The following is a 13045-nucleotide window of genomic DNA, read 5'->3' as shown; positions in this document are numbered from 1 at the left end:
CCTGCCACTCTCAGCTACTGCAAGCCTCATGAGAGAAAGGAATCTGCTTAGCTTTGTGCCTGTATGATCTAATGCCATTCCTTGCACATATTGGGAAGTCACTATTAGCTGACGTATTTTAGTACATTCATTAGTTTCTTGACTAAGTACATCCAATAAATTGTCAGAGTGGCAATGATTGTAGCTGTATCAGGCTTTATTTTTATTTTTGTGGTTCTTTATGGTCTAGATCTGAGCAATTTTTATAATTATAAACAGTATTAATGGTCCTAAATAAATAAAAAACTGACGTTCAGCAGAGAAAAGAAAGGGAAAAGGGAAAAAGGAAAGGTAAATTTTTTGGAAATGGGAAAGCCAGGAGAAACTAACAACTATTTAAGCAAGTCTAAGGAGGTCACTAGCACTTATGGAATACCTAAGGAAAAGTAAACATTGAAAATAACAGAGAAGAAAGTCAGAGATTTTTCTTTTCTATGGTTCTTTGCAGCTTCCTGGGAATTCCTACAAAGTATTTAACAAAAATAGACAATTAATAGATATTTGCCATATTGACTGATTCATCTGCTGAAAACCTCCCTCAAGCAAAACAAAGAATTGGAATACATATTTAAATACTTTAATACTTTATCCAAATTACTCTTACATTTGGCCTAAGGATCAAAGAGGAATGCTTCCTGAATAAGGACCCTACAAGAGAACCAGAGGATTATTTGAGTGAGGAGCTGTTTTTCTGATAACTAAAAAGATTGAAAAGGATAGAAACATTCTGGCAGGCGTGAGAAGAGATGAACAGAGTCCTGAGGTAAGAGTAGAAGGTCACCACAAGATTTCTCTATTTATGCAGAGGAAATCATTTCATAAAAATTACGCTTTATCTTAAACTTCATTTCATGTTTTCTTTACCTGAAAGGTGGAAGCAAACAAGCAAGTCCTAGAGTTCAGATCTGCCATTTTGGAAGAGAGATTATTTCTTAGACTTACACCTTAGTTTATTCCCTAATTTTTTTTTTTTTTTTTTTTTTTTTAGTAGTGACGAAGAACCCAAAAGATGAAATAATAATGATCTGAGGTTCAAAAAAAAGACTTAACAATATACCCTCATTTCTCCTCATTTAAGACTTTTCTAATTTCCAGGGCAATATTGTTACCATTGCCTTTCTTTTTTAATACACTAATTATTAGTGTGTCATTTGTGTATAGGTTTAATGACAACTTTTGGAAGAAGAACCATTCCACTTCTTTTCTACATCAAAAAGAAAACTAAGGTTCAGACAAGTTAATTAACTTGTCCAGAATCATAATTTAGTAAGTGAAAAAACTAAAATTCTACTCCAGAGCTAGTGGACTGCAAAGCCTGTGATTTTTGTGTTATCCCTCTGTGCTTTTCCCACTTTTGTTCCTATGCTTCTGGATTTCACTATTAGTTAAGATTCTATCAGTTGCAAATAACTAAAAAGCCACATTCAAACTGGCTTAAAAACTAAAGGAAATATTTGGCTTGTAATAAACCACCTCGTCGCAGCTTGATCCAAAGCTCATATATATTACCAGGATCCATTATTTCTTTTTGGCTTTGATTTCTTAGAGTTGGCTCCATCCTGAAGCAGGTTCTTTCTCAAGGCCACAGAATGATTGCCTTCATTTCCCTAGGTTATGTCTTTCCTCACATGTGCACAAGAAAGCAAAAATTCACTTCCCTGGTAACTCACAAAGAGCCCCAGAACTGAGGTTCCTTTGCTTTGATTGGTTTGCTGTGACATGTGATTATAACTGAAACAACTGCTATGGCTGGGGGATGAGATTTTCTTTTAAGATGAAAGAAAGCATTGTTTACCTCATTAGCTAGGAATGAATTAATTCCATCCAAACCATATGACTGGGAAACTCAGAGTATCATTCACAAAGGAAGGGAGAGGTTAAGAATACAGAGAAGAGACCCAGCAAATTTCCATTGCAATATCCATGTAAGGATTATAGAGAGTTTGTACACTCGCCATAATGATCAAGCAGCAGTATGCATATTGTACTTTCAAGAGAAGCTTGCCTTTTCAGGAATATTTCTTCTCTTGCATTAATGGTGTTTCAAATATAACAATCATGCTTAAGTTATTTCAGTTTATTAAATGACTAACACCTACGCATAAAGTGCCTACAATGCTGGATTGTAGGGGATACAAAGATACATAAAACATTGATTAAGGCATAGTCTCTGGTCTCAAGGAGCTTACAGACTGCTATGAGAAACAGACAGATAGGCACAAGTATGAATAAGGGTTGTCAAGGCGGTAGTGGTTGTTTCTAAATGGGTGCCAAGGGAAGCTTCAGGGAGGAGCTTATGCTTGAAATAAATCTTAAAAGAGCAATAGAATTTCACCAACAGGATTAATGAATGAATTTATTCCAGATGGAGCCACTGCTGTCCGAAAAAAAATTCTGAAGAAAGCATGGTAACATGAAATGCTTAGTGTTTGAAAATTGCAAGCAATTTCCTAAGGATGGAACTTATGATGTAAGAGGGATTTGGAAGAGGTAATGTCAACAGTTAGATAAAGGTTAGATTATGGATTCTATCAATTACTGGGTGAGGAGTCATTTAAAACAGGGAAAGAGAATGAGAATTTCCTTTTTAAAGACTACACAGGCAGCAGTATAGCCCTTGGATTTGAGGGATATCATGCTCTGGAGAAAGGGAGGCTGTGGTAAGAGTCCCCATAAAAAATGGCCAGGGTTTGAACTGAGATGGGAGCAGTAAGAACAGAAGGCAGGGCTGGCTTAAGGTTCTGTGCTCAGGTAAATACAAATTGCCCCCATAGTTATAATACCTATCTGCACAGCAGTCATTTACACTTAAGTGTGACTTTCTGTCAGATCCATGCTCATTATAGGTTTCTTTAGGAAAAATGAAAGGAGGCATGCAGACTTGAGGATCCTATCGACGACAAAAAGAGATGCATGCAGTTAGGTCAAATTTTCAGAAACAATGATATAGGGATGGAAATGGCCAGCTTTCTTCCTTGCTCTAGTTTTTCCTTGGGATGACCTAATATATTGGGGTGCCAAGAATGTAATAAATCTAGTTGTGAAGATAATTAGAACACATGTTGATTTGTGTGGTATGAAACCAGCTGGGAAGCACAGATCATGGATTCCCTGTGATTGGGTGAATCAGTTTGATGAACAATTTATGATTCTCAAAATATGTCCCTAAATGGATTTTTTTCCTTGAAATTTTATTGAGATATAGTCACATACCATAAAATCATCCAAAGTGTACACTCAGTTGTTCACTGTATCATCATATAATTGTGCATTCAAAACCACAGTCAATTTTTGAATATTTTCATTACTCAAAAAAAAAAAAAAAACAAAAATAAGAATAAAAATAAAAGTTAAAAAGAACACACAAAACAACCCATCTTCCCATCCCCCCTATTATTCATTTACTGTTTTATCCCCATTTTTCTACTCATCTGTCCATTCACTGGATAAGGGAGTGTGAGCCTCAAGATTTTCTATAATCACACAGTAACACCGTATAAGCTATATAGTTATACACTCGTCTTCAAGAAACAAAGCTACTGGGATGCAGTTCAAACAGTTTCAGGCATTTCCTTCTACCTATTCTAATACATTAAAAACTAAAAAGGGGTATCTAAATAATGCATAAGAATAATCTCCAGAATTACCTCTTGACTCCATTTGAAATCTCTCAGCCCCTGAAACTTTACTTTGTTTCATTTCTCATCCCTCTTTCGGTCAAGAAGGCTTTCTCAATCCCATGATGCTGGGTTCAGACTCATCCCCAGGAGTCATGTCCCACGTTGCCTGGGAGATTTACACCCCTGGGAGTCATGTCCCACAGAAGGGGAAGGACAGTGTGTCCACCTATCAAGCTCAAATGGATTCTGAAGGTCACTCCCAATTCATATATCACCAAAAATACTCCCTAAACCAGATTGCAAATATGTACAGAAATATTTACAATTGAAGTATTCTGTTTTGATGTTTATTAAAACTAGTTATCTCCAAAGAAATTTTTTTTGGGGAGAATAAAAATATGCCTTCACTAATAATTTATCCCTGTAAATTTTTGTTGTTAGGTACTCTTTTCCAATGGCAGCCTTAGAGAAAATTTTGCTTATAATTCCAAAAGAATGTATTCCTGAAATTTCTAAATCACCACTCATGGTTTAGACTAGCAATTCTAAGTTTGGAGTAATAAAAGTTATTATATAGAATTTTTGTTTGGTGAGCCACTGAAAATCTGTACCTTATAGCTGGAATATTATGGCAGACAAGGGGGGCAAAAATGTTTATATCTTTTACTAATCATGGGTTGAACAAAAATTGGAACAATTGGAGAACAGCCCATCTCCAGCCACCAGCTGCTTGTTATAACATAGCTGTATGTTGTCATTTTTTCTTCTTTTTTATTACTGTTAACACACTATAAAAAATACATTTAAATAGCATTACATTTTTAACTCAAACTAATAAAATGGAGTTACTCAATCTATAGCTTGTTTTGTGGAAATTGCTTTATTCCTCCTTTTAGACATTGTTTGGAGTCTTGTAATACCCTGCTGTTCAATTATAGTGAAAAACAGGTGCCTATGAGAGGTAATTACCCATCTTAAATTCATTACTGTATTTTCTTTTGATTCAGTCTTTTGTCCATTGATTGTGTTATTGCAAATGGTATTAGATTACATGGATGCAGGTTTTTTTAGAGTAGAACTGATCACAGTTAGCAGAGTTTACACTTTAGTGAAAGAAATGATAATGTGACAAATAATGATACAATGAAATTGAATTAAAAAACCTGATAATCGTGATTTAATAAACCTTATTAAACCTTATTTCTACTATGAGAAAGGCACATTGTAGTCACATTATTTTACATTACATCTTATATTTTACTTCCTAATTATATAGTATACCCAAATAATATAGTTAACTAATATAAAATTATTTATAACACATTCATATGCTCTTAAGATATCTGAACATTTTTTCAAAGTAAAAATAGCTTTATAAAAGGAGCAAAAAGATGAGTGTTTATTACATCAGGTTAAAGACTGTTAATGTTCCTTACCATGAGACAATTATTGTTGCTAGGGTGATGATCTTCCATATGGATATCTGTGTGTGTATGTACCCACAAAATTTCACATAAAGGAGTTCTTATGACAATGTGCTTTTCTGAGAATGCTCCTTAAAATGTATGTGTGTGTATGTCTATAATATATATATATACACACACATATATATACGTGTGTGTATGTCTATAATATATATATACACACACGTATATATACATGTGTGTGTGTATATATATGCATACAGATAACCAGAGATTTGAGGATTCTTGTATGGAGGGTTGATTTTGAGTTCCTAAGCATCTGGCGAGCCAGCAGGAGATTGAGGACAACTGATTAATGGACAAGTGTGTCAGCCAAGGTCCAGTCAGAAAAATAGAAAACACAGTGTTTCAAACAGAGGGAATTTAATATAGGGAATTGGTTACGCAAGTGTTGAAAGGGCTGAGGAAGTAAAAAAAAAAAGGAAGTGAGGTAATACAGAGATAAATAATGACAGGAAAGGGCTACTAGGGCGAGAGAAATCTCAGAAAGGAGAGCGTACCAAGGCCCAGTGCAAACAGCCCACTTTGAACTGTGGAGGAGGATGTGTCATGGAGGAGGCTGAGGCTGGCTTTCTTAAGAATATTGCCACCTCCAGAGATGCTGGTAGAAACAGCTGGTCCAAGAGGAAGACAGGAGAGAGAGAGGGTGAGAGAGAAAGTGCACACGTGCACAGGCTGAAAGGCAGCCAGCTGGCAGGGAAGCCTGAGAAAGGTACTTTGCAAAATCCTAGCCTATGCTTTACAGAACAAAAGAGAAAATGATGGTTGCAGTGCTGACAGCAGAAGTAAATAACCAACTCCACAAGTAAAAACAAACCTGAAAATATTTGGAAGGGGAAACTTGGGAGACTACTAGACCTCAAGATAATGTGATAGGTAGGGATTCAAAGTCACTAATGAGAGATTAAAGGACCTTATTTTACACATGCAGGCTTGATGATATCTGACCATTTGGGCTGTGTGTGTGTGTAAGACACAGGCAGACAAACAGACACACTGGTGCTTGGCGCATAATAACGTTTCAAAGTTGTAGCTAATACTGTTATATGAAAGCATTTTTAAAATGGTTTACAATTTTTCATAGCTGTTTTAAAAACATATTTTATTATTTTAATTTTAAGTTCAATACAGGATTATGCCTTCTATTCACCTTTTTTTATTAGAGAGTTTGTACTTTTATAGAAAAATCATACAGAATGTACAGAGAGCCCAAATACCACCCTTCACACATACAATTTTCCCTATTACTAACATTTTGCATTAATGTGGTACTTTTATTACAATTGATGAAACAACATTATTAGAATTACACTATTAACTGTAGTTCATAGTTTATATTAGGGTTCACTGTTTATCTTGTGTAGTTCTGTTTTTATTGTCATTGTTAAATTTTGTTAAATATTCTGACATCAAATATAAAACCTAAATTTTTCCCTTTAACCACATTCATATATATAATTCAGTAGTGTTAATTACATTCACAATGTTGTGCTACCACCACCACCACTCATTACCAAAACTATCCAACACCCCAAAGGGAAACTCTGTAAGTAAGCATTTACTTCTCATTCCCTACCCCCATCTGGGCCCCTGGTAACCTGTATTCTAGTTTCTGACTCTATGAATTTGCATATTCTAATTATTTCATATATGTGCAGTCACACAGTAATTATCCTTTTGTGTCTAACTTATTTTACTCAACATGATGTCTTCAAAGTTCATCCAGGTTGTTGCATGTAACAGAACATTATTTCTTTTTACGGCTGAATAATATTCTGTTGTCTGTATATACGACATTTTATTTATCCATTCATCTGTTGATGGTTACTTGGGTTGCGTCCGTATTCTGTCAATTGCCAATAATGCCAATAAGGACACTGGTATGCAAATATCTATTCGAGTCCCTGCTTTCGATTCCTTTGGGTATGTATTTAGAAGTTTGATTGCCAGGTCATGTTCTATACTTAACTTTCTGAGGAACCGCCCAACTTTTTCCTAAAATGGCTGCACAAATTTATATTCCCACAACAATGAACAAGCCCACAACAATGAATGTGCTTTTTGGCCATTTGTATATCTTCTTTGGAGAAGGGTCTTAATATTTAAGCCTTTGCCCATTTAATTGGGTGGCTTATCTTTTTGTTGTTCAGTTGTAGGATTTCTTAGTATTTTCTGGATATTAAACCCTTATCAGCTATGGGGTATCCAAATATTTTCTCTGATTCTATAAGTTGTCTGTTTACTTTCCTGATAAAGTCCTTTGATGCACAAAAAGTTTTTATTTTGATGAATCCCCGTTTATCTATTTTTATTTGGTTGCTTATGCTTTTTCTGTAAAGTCTAAGAAACCATTTCCTAATACAAGTTCCTGAAGGTGTTTCTCTAGGTTGTCACCCAGAAGTATTATAGTTACGGTTCTTTTATTTAGGTCTTTGATTCATTTTAAGTTCATTTACATATACAGTGTGAGGTCAGGGCCACCTTCATTTTTTTTGTACATAGATACCGAGTTTCCCAGCACTGTTTTTTTTTTTTTTAATTTTTTATTGTGAAATATAGCATATATACAAAACAGTGACAACTTTCAAAGTATGATTTAACAAGTAGTTAGAGAGCAAATTTCAAAGAATGTTATGGGTTACAGTTCCACAATTCCAGTTATTACCTTAAATATAACATATATACAGAAAGGTGATAACTTTCAAAGTATGATTTAGCAAGTAGTTATAGACAATTTCAAAGAATATTATGAGTTACAGTTCCATACTTTCTGTTATTTTCTCATTGTGAAATATAACATATATTCAGAAAGGTGATAATTTCAAAGTACAATTTAATGAGTAGCTATATAGCAAATTTCAAAGAATGTTATGGGTTACATTTCCACCCTTTCCATTATTGCCTTTTAGCTATTTTGGTACTCTAGTAACTAAAAAAAATATTTATATAAAGATTTGGTATTTGTAATCCTTTGTTGAATCCTATCTTGCCTCCTATCTTGCCTTCCTTTCATTTGATCACTTTCTTCACCTTTAGGGGTTTCTATGCTGTGACCGCCCTAAAATTTTCATATTAAAAAGAGGTGTTGACATCATGGGGAAGGACTGCATCTGGCTGATGTTCTTGAAGAGGCTGTTGCCTCTGGGTTTTGGGACTTATCTGGCATAGGCACTTTGTGGTGGATTTAAGTTTCAGAAAAATAAACTTACCAGTATTGTTATTTGAAGAAGCTATTTTTCCCCCTTGAGTGTACTTGGCACTATTCTCAAAAACTGACATTGTGAACATAATTAACGGCACTGAAATATGTATCTGAATGCTACTAAAAGGAGGAAATGTTAGACTGTATATATATTAACAGAATAAAAATTTTTTAAAAATCATGGAACTACACTATACAGTGAAACCTAAATAAAACCATGGACTATAGTTAATAGTAAAATTATAAAAATATGCTTTTGTCAGTTGTAACAAATGTACCACACCAATGCAAGATGTTAATAGTAGGGTGTTACATGGTAATCCTGTATATTTTATGCATGATTATTCTATAAACCCATGATTTCTCTAATAAAAAAAAAGAAAAGAAAAATTAAAGATCAGTTGGCCATTGAGGTGACTGTGTATTTCTGAACTCTCAATTCAGTTCCATTGGCCTATATGTCTGTCCTTGTGCCAGTAACATGCCGTTTTGATTACTGTAAGTTTTAAAATTGGGTAGTGTGATTCCTTTAAATTTGTTCTTTTTTTTTTTTCAAAAGGGTTTTGGCTTTTCAGGGCCCCTTACCCTTCTTTATAAATTTGATTATTGCTTTTCCCATTTCTGCCAAGGCTGTTGGAATTTTGATTGGGATTGCATTGAATCTGTAAATTGCTTTTGGCAGAACTGACATTTTAACAATATTTAGTTTTCCAATCCATGAACATGTTATGTCCTTCCATTTACTTAGATCTTCTTTGATTTCCTTTAGCAATATTTTGCAGCTTTCTGTGTATTAGCTCTTTACATCCTTGGTCAAATTTATTCCGGGATACTTGTTTCTTTTAGTTACTATTGTAAATGAAATGTTTACTTGATTTCCTCTTCAGATTGTTCATTTCTAGTGTATAGAAACACTACTGATTTTTGCTTGTTGATATTGTACTCCACCACTTTACTGAATTTTTTTGTTAGCTCTAGAAGCTTTGTTGTGGATTTTCTGTATACTGACTCATGTCATCTGAAAATAGTGAAAGCTTTACTTCTTCCTTTCTAATTTGGATACCTTTTATTTCTTTTCCTTGTCTAATTGCTCTGGCTAGAACTTCCAGTAAAATGACGAATAATTGTGGTGACAGTAGGCATCATTGTCTTGCTCCTGATCTGAGAGGGAAAGCTTTTGGTCTTTCACAATTAAGTATATGCTAGCTATGGGTTTTTCATATATGCTCTTTATCAGTTGGAGGACATTTCCTTTTATTTCTAGTTTTTTCAATGTTTTCATTAAGCAGCAATGCTAGATTTTGTCAAATGCCTTTTCTGCATCAGTAGAGATTGTCACATTTTCAGCTATCTATATATCCTTTTAAATATGTCAATATTTACTTCATATATTTTGGGGCTTTTCTTTTAGGTGCATTTATATTTATCATTGGTAAGTCTTCTAATTGCATTGACTCCTGTATCAATAGATACTGTCTTTCTTTGTCCCTTATAGCAGTTTTGACTTAAAGTCTGTTTTATCTGATATTAGTAGTAGCTACCTAAGCTCTCTCTTGTTTACTATTTACATGGAATATATTTTTCCATCCTTTCACTTTCAACCCGTTTCTGTCTTTGCATTTCAGGTGAGTCTCTTGCAAACAGTGTATAACTGGGTTAGGCTTTTCTATTCAGGTTTTCCAATCACTTCCTTTTGAGTGGAGAGTTTAATCCATTTACATTTAAAGTAGCTACTGATAATGCAGGACTTTCTTCTGGCCATTTTGCTATATAAACTTTGTAAGTCTTACACCATTTTTGCCCCTCACCACTTCCATTAACGCCTACTTTCATTTTTATTTGACTTTTTGCATGTACTATTTTGAGTCTCTTCTCATTTTCTGATGTATATATTTTTTCAGATATTTTCTTTGTTGTTACCATGGGACTTAAACTTAACATCCTTAATCTATAAAAGTCATGCTTTATTTGATACTAACTGAACTCCAATAGCATACACAAATACTGTTCCTGCATCCTTCTGTCTCCCCACATTTTTGTTGAACTTGTTACAAATTACATTTTTATATATTTTATGTCCAAAATCATAAGCTTATTACTTTTTATGTATTTGTAATTTAAAACCTGTAACTGGTAAAAAGTTGAGTTTCATACAAAAAATACAATATGGTAGTACTGGTGTTTATAATTACCCATGTGGTTACCTTTAATGGAGATCTTATTTTTTCATGCTTTTTTGATCCGCTGTCTAGTGTCTTTTCCTTTCAGTCTGGAGAATGCCTTTTAATATTTCTTGGAGGGCAAGTCTAGTGGTGAAGTCCCTCAGCTTTTGCTTTCTCTGGGAATGCCTTTCAGCATTTAATCTTGTTGGGACTCCCTTGTAGATAGCATGTTGCTTTTCTCTTGCAGCTTTCAGAACTCTCAACCTGTCATTGGCATTCAACAGTTTGATTACATGGTTCTCTTTGAATTTTTACTGTTTGGGCTTTGTTGGGCTTCTAGTTATTATTCACCACATCTTCACATCTCCAGTTCTCCTGTTTCAGGTTCTCATAGAACCCTGAAATTGTCCATCCTAGAAATAATACCTGGGTAAAATAGAGATTTGAGTTATTTCATTAATGCCTGTCTTTTCCACTAGGCTGTAATTCTGTCTGTTTTGCTCACCCTGATTTATAGTTATAATATCATCCTTAGCAAATAGTAGGTGCTCAATAAACGTTTCATGAATGAGTGAATTAAATCAATCATGTTGCTATCAATGGCATTAATATGCAGGGGCTGATTTATCATGTATTTCATGGAACAGATCCAACTTTAAATGTGTACTTTTTCATGGAGGAAAAACTTTAATTACTGTTGCAAAAACCATCTGTATGAAGTAGAAAGTGGTTCATGTAACATTAGTAGAGAATATGTTCTAGAAATTGAAGATATACTGGATGCAAAATTCAAGCAGCACTTTAATAGAACAGTCCCAGATGTTTAGGCTGAGGCCAACATCTAATGATGATGAAAGCCTTGTCAGTGGGGAATTTTGGATGATACCTGGAGAAATATTATATTATGCCTAAACCAAATTGAATTGTTTTCAAAAGTGTTGTAAAGTTTCATACTGCAAAAGGTTTTTTCTACATGCACTTCAATTTCAGAACAGCAAGAGTGGCACAGAATACCTAAATACAGAGGAGAGCATTCTTACATGATATCTAATTCCTTGATATAATAATGCATACAACAATTCAAAGTGGTTACACCATGATCCCATGATCACCACTAGGGCTTCCTGCAACTACAAGGTGGTGGTTATGGAAAGCATGGCCCCTGGGATCAATATCTAGGAAGCAGTTACCACCTTCTTCTATGTGTATTCTCTTTTTTTCATTTTTTTCTTCGTTTTTCTTAATCAACTCTGCTGTTGTTGCTGGCTCTTAGCAAAGCTGGTAAAAACAAAGCTGTAGTCTTTGAATTTAGCACTCTGACAATCAAGACTTTAACAACTTTCAATCTGCTGGTGCAAAGAAAGCACGTGTGACATTTAGAACTCTGTTTTATAAACAAGGAGGTTACATATTTTCCTGGCTTGAAGACTTCCACAAGTTTCCTGATCAGGTCATCATAGGAGGTCCAACTTAAGTTAGTTTCAAAGCTAACATAAGAAAATTCTGGTTTGGGAAGATGTGAATAGTCCAATAAGTTACATCTGATTTCACTCCATTCATCGAATACCCACAAGGATTGAACAGTGTGGCATCAATGACAGAGCTTGGTATCAGCTCATGAATTCCACTCTCATGAGTGACATCCTTTGCAGTAACACCATCTTTCATGTCGAACTGGTCCATAACTGCTGGGTCAAGCTTACTCATCAGAATTTCCAGGATTTGATCTGGCTGACTGATTACACGACTCTCTGGGAAATCCAGCATATACAAGTACCAATAGTCAGAATTCATCTGTCCCATAAAATATGCTGCTCCGTTTGGGAAAATTGCATGAAGAAACTCTGTTTCTTCCTGGAAATTCTGGTGTGGGTACCCTTGGTGAGAAGGCTTCATGAAATTCTTACAGGAATAAAAGAAACTTTGAATTGAGTCAAACCCACTGTCATCCCTAGCAAGCTTCAACAGGGGAACCAGTGCTTTCCGTAAGAAGGTGGTACCCACATTCTTCAAAATGAAACATCTCTTGGAGACAAACATGCTCCTCTCCCTGAGTACCTAAGCTTCCTGTTTGTTGGTTTTTGTCACAGGTATGATTAAACATTGCACATCCTTCAAAAATATGTCCCACTCAGATCTTGGGATGGTGTGAAGATCCCCAGATCCTTGGTTTGCTTCAGACTACTGCCAGGAGAACCAAACCTCCAGCAGCTTCTTGGTTCCTTCCAAAAAATGTGCTGCTTCCATCACCATGAGACTAGTGAGCCAACAACCATAGAAAACCAACTAAATTAAATCCTCTCTTCTGCTGCTGTGATTGTTCCAGCTGTGTTACTAAAGTTCAGGTTCCCCATTTTTTTTTGGTGGGGGGGTGTCTTAATTTTATATTAACTTTTTTTTAAAAAAAAGGATTAATAAAATTTTCCTGCCCTTTCTTGTGAATGAAAGTTGAACATGAGTCCGTTGGAAGTAAGAGGCAGGTACATTCAGTCCCTTGTAGCCTGCTGTTTCCCTGTTACAGAGAGTAGAGTGAGCACT

General features: G+C 35.0%; 1 pseudogene; it reads right to left on the bottom strand.

Moving 5' to 3' along the window:
- Positions 1–11751: 11751 nt before the first annotated feature.
- LOC119509620 lies at positions 11752–12754 on the bottom strand (annotated as a pseudogene).
- Positions 12755–13045: the final 291 nt, after the last annotated feature.

This window comes from Choloepus didactylus, chromosome 14 (assembly GCF_015220235.1).
Source record: "Choloepus didactylus isolate mChoDid1 chromosome 14, mChoDid1.pri, whole genome shotgun sequence".
Classification (NCBI taxonomy): domain Eukaryota; kingdom Metazoa; phylum Chordata; class Mammalia; order Pilosa; family Megalonychidae; genus Choloepus; species Choloepus didactylus.
Note: the sequence above shows the minus strand (reverse complement) of the source record. Positions and strands in the feature narration are given on the sequence as shown.